We start from the raw sequence: 8,835 nt of genomic DNA on the forward strand, positions 1-8,835 counted from the left end.
CCTATATAGGTTTTTGGACACAACTTGTTTATATACGCCATTTTTCACATGGGGCACCACAGACCTTTGCATTTTCATGTATTATTTTAATGATACAATCACTTAATTTCATTATTCTTTATTTATAATTATATTACATTAATATTCTATGCCTTTCAGAACATCTTAGTTACATATTTTATATTTATATGCTGGAACCGAGGTTCTCTCTATATATTATAAGTGGAACCTCAGTCACATATTTTATATTTATATAGGTGGAACCGAGGTTCTCTCTATATATTATACGTGGAACCACAGTCACATATTTTATATTTATATGCTGGAACCGAGGTTCTCTCTATATATTATTTATAAGTGGAACCTCAGTCACATATTTTATATTTATATAGGTGGAACCGAGGTTCTCTCTATATATTATAAGTGGAACCTCGGTCACATATTTTATATTTATATAGGTGGAACCGAGGTTCTCTCTATATATTATTATAAGTGGAACCTCAGTCACATATTTTATATTTAATTTATATAGGTGGAACCGAGGTTCTCTCTATATATTATTATAAGTGGAACCTCAGTCACATATTTTATATTTATATAGGTGGAACCGAAATTCTCTCTATATATATAATATACAATCATTTAATTTCATTATTCTTTATTATATCATATTAATAACCTATGCTGGCAAGGCAACACTCCACATTCATATGAATTTTTCATTTTTAATTTTCTCTCATATGAACTTGCCTTGCGCAACACCACTCCCCTATATAGGTTTCTGGACACAATCTCTTTATATACGCCATTTTTTCCAAAGGGAACCACTCACCCATATATTGTCATGTATTACATATAATACAATCACTTAACTTCATTATTCTTTATTATATTATATTAATAACCTATGCTGGCAAGGCAACACTCCACATTCATATGAATTTTTCATTTTTAATTTTCTCTCATATGAACTTGCCTTGCGCAACACCACTCCCCTATATAGGTTTTTGGACACAACTTGTTTATATACGCCATTTTTTCACATGGGGCACCACAGACCTTTGCATTTTCATGTATTATTTTAATGATACAATCACTTAATTTCATTATTCTTTATTTATAATTATATTACATTAATATTCTATGCCTTTCAGAACATCTTAGTTACATATTTTATATTTATATGCTGGAACCGAGGTTCTCTCTATATATTATAAGTGGAACCTCAGTCACATATTTTATATTTATATAGGTGGAACCGAGGTTCTCTCTATATATTATACGTGGAACCACAGTCACATATTTTATATTTATATGCTGGAACCGAGGTTCTCTCTATATATTATTTATAAGTGGAACCTCAGTCACATATTTTATATTTATATAGGTGGAACCGAGGTTCTCTCTATATATTATAAGTGGAACCTCGGTCACATATTTTATATTTATATAGGTGGAACCGAGGTTCTCTCTATATATTATTATAAGTGGAACCTCAGTCACATATTTTATATTTAATTTATATAGGTGGAACCGAGGTTCTCTCTATATATTATTATAAGTGGAACCTCAGTCACATATTTTATATTTATATAGGTGGAACCGAAATTCTCTCTATATATATAATATACAATCATTTAATTTCATTATTCTTTATTATATCATATTAATAACCTATGCTGGCAAGGCAACACTCCACATTCATATGAATTTTTCATTTTTAATTTTCTCTCATATGAACTTGCCTTGCGCAACACCACTCCCCTATATAGGTTTCTGGACACAATCTCTTTATATACGCCATTTTTTTCCAAAGGGAACCACTCACCCATATATTGTCATGTATTACATATAATACAATCACTTAACTTCATTATTCTTTATTATATTATATTAATAACCTATGCTGGCAAGGCAACACTCCACATTCATATGAATTTTTCATTTTTAATTTTCTCTCATATGAACTTGCCTTGCGCAACACCACTCCCCTATATAGGTTTTTGGACACAACTTGTTTATATACGCCATTTTTCACATGGGGCACCACAGACCTTTGCATTTTCATGTATTATTTTAATGATACAATCACTTAATTTCATTATTCTTTATTTATAATTATATTACATTAATATTCTATGCCTTTCAGAACATCTTAGTTACATATTTTATATTTATATGCTGGAACCGAGGTTCTCTCTATATATTATAAGTGGAACCTCAGTCACATATTTTATATTTATATAGGTGGAACCGAGGTTCTCTCTATATATTATACGTGGAACCACAGTCACATATTTTATATTTATATGCTGGAACCGAGGTTCTCTCTATATATTATTTATAAGTGGAACCTCAGTCACATATTTTATATTTATATAGGTGGAACCGAGGTTCTCTCTATATATTATAAGTGGAACCTCGGTCACATATTTTATATTTATATAGGTGGAACCGAGGTTCTCTCTATATATTATTATAAGTGGAACCTCAGTCACATATTTTATATTTAATTTATATAGGTGGAACCGAGGTTCTCTCTATATATTATTATAAGTGGAACCTCAGTCACATATTTTATATTTATATAGGTGGAACCGAAATTCTCTCTATATATATAATATACAATCATTTAATTTCATTATTCTTTATTATATCATATTAATAACCTATGCTGGCAAGGCAACACTCCACATTCATATGAATTTTTCATTTTTAATTTTCTCTCATATGAACTTGCCTTGCGCAACACCACTCCCCTATATAGGTTTCTGGACACAATCTCTTTATATACGCCATTTTTTCCAAAGGGAACCACTCACCCATATATTGTCATGTATTACATATAATACAATCACTTAACTTCATTATTCTTTATTATATTATATTAATAACCTATGCTGGCAAGGCAACACTCCACATTCATATGAATTTTTCATTTTTAATTTTCTCTCATATGAACTTGCCTTGCGCAACACCACTCCCCTATATAGGTTTTTGGACACAACTTGTTTATATACGCCATTTTTCACATGGGGCACCACAGACCCTTTGCATTTTCATGTATTATTTTAATGATACAATCACTTAATTTCATTATTCTTTATTTATAATTATATTACATTAATATTCTATGCCTTTCAGAACATCTTAGTTACATATTTTATATTTATATGCTGGAACCGAGGTTCTCTCTATATATTATAAGTGGAACCTCAGTCACATATTTTATATTTATATAGGTGGAACCGAGGTTCTCTCTATATATTATACGTGGAACCACAGTCACATATTTTATATTTATATGCTGGAACCGAGGTTCTCTCTATATATTATTTATAAGTGGAACCTCAGTCACATATTTTATATTTATATAGGTGGAACCGAGGTTCTCTCTATATATTATAAGTGGAACCTCGGTCACATATTTTATATTTATATAGGTGGAACCGAGGTTCTCTCTATATATTATTATAAGTGGAACCTCAGTCACATATTTTATATTTAATTTATATAGGTGGAACCGAGGTTCTCTCTATATATTATTATAAGTGGAACCTCAGTCACATATTTTATATTTATATAGGTGGAACCGAAATTCTCTCTATATATATAATATACAATCATTTAATTTCATTATTCTTTATTATATCATATTAATAACCTATGCTGGCAAGGCAACACTCCACATTCATATGAATTTTTCATTTTTAATTTTCTCTCATATGAACTTGCCTTGCGCAACACCACTCCCCTATATAGGTTTCTGGACACAATCTCTTTATATACGCCATTTTTTCCAAAGGGAACCACTCACCCATATATTGTCATGTATTACATATAATACAATCACTTAACTTCATTATTCTTTATTATATTATATTAATAACCTATGCTGGCAAGGCAACACTCCACATTCATATGAATTTTTCATTTTTAATTTTCTCTCATATGAACTTGCCTTGCGCAACACCACTCCCCTATATAGGTTTTTGGACACAACTTGTTTATATACGCCATTTTTCACATGGGGCACCACAGACCTTTGCATTTTCATGTATTATTTTAATGATACAATCACTTAATTTCATTATTCTTTATTTATAATTATATTACATTAATATTCTATGCCTTTCAGAACATCTTAGTTACATATTTTATATTTATATGCTGGAACCGAGGTTCTCTCTATATATTATAAGTGGAACCTCAGTCACATATTTTATATTTATATAGGTGGAACCGAGGTTCTCTCTATATATTATACGTGGAACCACAGTCACATATTTTATATTTATATGCTGGAACCGAGGTTCTCTCTATATATTATTTATAAGTGGAACCTCAGTCACATATTTTATATTTATATAGGTGGAACCGAGGTTCTCTCTATATATTATAAGTGGAACCTCGGTCACATATTTTATATTTATATAGGTGGAACCGAGGTTCTCTCTATATATTATTATAAGTGGAACCTCAGTCACATATTTTATATTTAATTTATATAGGTGGAACCGAGGTTCTCTCTATATATTATTATAAGTGGAACCTCAGTCACATATTTTATATTTATATAGGTGGAACCGAAATTCTCTCTATATATATAATATACAATCATTTAATTTCATTATTCTTTATTATATCATATTAATAACCTATGCTGGCAAGGCAACACTCCACATTCATATGAATTTTTCATTTTTAATTTTCTCTCATATGAACTTGCCTTGCGCAACACCACTCCCCTATATAGGTTTCTGGACACAATCTCTTTATATACGCCATTTTTTCCAAAGGGAACCACTCACCCATATATTGTCATGTATTACATATAATACAATCACTTAACTTCATTATTCTTTATTATATTATATTAATAACCTATGCTGGCAAGGCAACACTCCACATTCATATGAATTTTTCATTTTTAATTTTCTCTCATATGAACTTGCCTTGCGCAACACCACTCCCCTATATAGGTTTTTGGACACAACTTGTTTATATATACGCCATTTTTCACATGGGGCACCACAGACCTTTGCATTTTCATGTATTATTTTAATGATACAATCACTTAATTTCATTATTCTTTATTTATAATTATATTACATTAATATTCTATGCCTTTCAGAACATCTTAGTTACATATTTTATATTTATATGCTGGAACCGAGGTTCTCTCTATATATTATAAGTGGAACCTCAGTCACATATTTTATATTTATATAGGTGGAACCGAGGTTCTCTCTATATATTATACGTGGAACCACAGTCACATATTTTATATTTATATGCTGGAACCGAGGTTCTCTCTATATATTATTTATAAGTGGAACCTCAGTCACATATTTTATATTTATATAGGTGGAACCGAGGTTCTCTCTATATATTATAAGTGGAACCTCGGTCACATATTTTATATTTATATAGGTGGAACCGAGGTTCTCTCTATATATTATTATAAGTGGAACCTCAGTCACATATTTTATATTTAATTTATATAGGTGGAACCGAGGTTCTCTCTATATATTATTATAAGTGGAACCTCAGTCACATATTTTATATTTATATAGGTGGAACCGAAATTCTCTCTATATATATAATATACAATCATTTAATTTCATTATTCTTTATTATATCATATTAATAACCTATGCTGGCAAGGCAACACTCCACATTCATATGAATTTTTCATTTTTAATTTTCTCTCATATGAACTTGCCTTGCGCAACACCACTCCCCTATATAGGTTTCTGGACACAATCTCTTTATATACGCCATTTTTTCCAAAGGGAACCACTCACCCATATATTGTCATGTATTACATATAATACAATCACTTAACTTCATTATTCTTTATTATATTATATTAATAACCTATGCTGGCAAGGCAACACCCACATTCATATGAATTTTTCATTTTTAATTTTCTCTCATATGAACTTGCCTTGGCCCCTTTTATGGGTTTTTTTTTATTTTTTATGATTGCCTTGCGCAACTCCCCATATAGGTTTTTGGACACAACTTGTTTATATACGCCATTTTTCACATGGGGCACCACAGACCTTTGCATTTTCATGTATTATTTTAATGATACAATCACTTAATTTCATTATTCTTTATTTATAATTATATTACATTAATATTCTATGCCTTTCAGAACATCTTAGTTACATATTTTATATTTATATGCTGGAATTTGTGGGTTTTTTTTTGGGGGGTTTATATTTATATGCTGGAACCGAGGTTCTCTCTATATATTATAAGTGGAACCTCAGTCACATATTTTATATTTATATAGGTGGAACCGAGGTTCTCTCTATATATTATACGTGGAACCACAGTCACATATTTTATATTTATATGCTGGAACCGAGGTTCTCTCTATATTATTTATAAGTGGAACCTCAGTCACATATTTTATATTTATATAGGTGGAACCGAGGTTCTCTCTATATATTATAAGTGGAACCTCGGTCACATATTTTATATTTATATAGGTGGAACCGAGGTTCTCTCTATATATTATTATAAGTGGAACCTCAGTCACATATTTTATATTTAATTTATATAGGTGGAACCGAGGTTCTCTCTATATATTATTATAAGTGGAACCTCAGTCACATATTTTATATTTATATAGGTGGAACCGAAATTCTCTATATATATAATATACAATCATTTAATTTCATTATTCTTTTATTATATCATATTAATAACCTATGCTGGCAAGGCAACACTCCACATTCATATGAATTTTTCATTTTTAATTTTCTCTCATATGAACTTGCCTTGCGCAACACCACTCCCCTATATAGGTTTCTGGACACAATCTCTTTATATACGCCATTTTTTCCAAAGGGAACCACTCACCCATATATTGTCATGTATTACATATAATACAATCACTTAACTTCATTATTCTTTATTATATTATATTAATAACCTATGCTGGCAAGGCAACACTCCACATTCATATGAATTTTTCATTTTTAATTTTCTCTCATATGAACTTGCCTTGCGCAACACCACTCCCCTATATAGGTTTTTGGACACAACTTGTTTATATACGCCATTTTTCACATGGGGCACCACAGACCTTTGCATTTTCATGTATTATTTTAATGATACAATCACTTAATTTCATTATTCTTTATTTATAATTATATTACATTAATATTCTATGCCTTTCAGAACATCTTAGTTACATATTTTATATTTATATGCTGGAACCGAGGTTCTCTCTATATATTATAAGTGGAACCTCAGTCACATATTTTATATTTATATAGGTGGAAACCGAGGTTCTCTCTATATATTATACGTGGAACCACAGTCACATATTTTATATTTATATGCTGGAAACCGAGGTTCTCTCTATATATTATTTATAAGTGGAACCTCAGTCACATATTTTTATATTTATATAGGTGGAACCGAGGTTCTCTCTATATATTATAAGTGGAACCTCGGTCACATATTTTATATTTATATAGGTGGAACCGAGGTTCTCTCTATATATTATTATAAGTGGAACCTCAGTCACATATTTTATATTTAATTTATATAGGTGGAAACCGAGGTTCTCTCTATATATTATTATAAGTGGAACCTCAGTCACATATTTTATATTTATATAGGTGGAAACCGAAATTCTCTCTATATATATAATATACAATCATTTAATTTCATTATTCTTTATTATATCATATTAATAACCTATGCTGGCAAGGCAACACTCCACATTCATATGAATTTTTCATTTTTAATTTTCTCTCATATGAACTTGCCTTGCGCAACACCACTCCCCTATATAGGTTTCTGGACACAATCTCTTTATATACGCCATTTTTTCCAAAGGGAACCACTCACCCATATATTGTCATGTATTACATTATAATACAATCACTTAACTTCATTATTCTTTATTTATATTATATTACAATCCTTATCCCGAAGTTACGGATCTAATTTGCCGACTTCCCTTACCTACATTATTCTATCGACTAGAGACTCTTCACCTTGGAGACCAGCTGCGGATATTGGTACGGCCTGTTGAGAAGTTTGCGTATCCCCACCATAAATTTTCAAGGTCCGAGGAGAAAATATCGACACAACAGTATATGTCATGCTCTTCTAGCCCATCTACCATATCTCTCTGCGAAAGACTTCCATGGTAGTACGGCTATAAAACAGAAAAGAAAACTCTTCCGATATCTCTCGACGGCTTCTTTATGGTCGTTCCTGTTGCCAGGATGAGCACGAGGCCCATATTTAATAACAAACGGATACTCAACAGGTTACGGAATTGGAACCGTATTCCCTTTCGTTCAAAATTATTCAAGTGTATAAAAATCGATAATTAGGCACATTTTTGTTTATTTATTTTGATTTTTCTTTACTTGAAAATTTTCGGCTTTCGCCTTGAACTTAGGACCGACTAACTCGTGATCAACCACTGTTCACACGAAACCCTTCTCCACTTCAGTCCTCCAAGGTCTCATTCGATTATTTGCTACTACCACCAAGATCTGTACCAATAGCGGCTCCATGCAGGCTTACGCCAAACACTTCTATGCACACTATTGTACCTTCCTACTCACTAAAGTTTCAAAATTTATATTACAAGTAATATAAATCATCTACTTTAGCGGTAATGTATAGGTATACAACTTAAGCGCCATCCATTTTAAGGGCTAGTTGCTTCGGCAGGTGAGTTGTTACACACTCCTTAGCGGATTTCGACTTCCATGATCACCGTCCTGCTGTTTTAAGCAACCAACGCCTTTCATGGTTTCTGTATGAGTTGTTAATTTGGGCACCGTAACATTA

This window comes from Drosophila mojavensis, unplaced genomic scaffold, assembly GCF_018153725.1.
Source record: "Drosophila mojavensis isolate 15081-1352.22 unplaced genomic scaffold, ASM1815372v1 contig_55, whole genome shotgun sequence".
Taxonomy (NCBI): Eukaryota; Metazoa; Arthropoda; class Insecta; order Diptera; family Drosophilidae; genus Drosophila; species Drosophila mojavensis.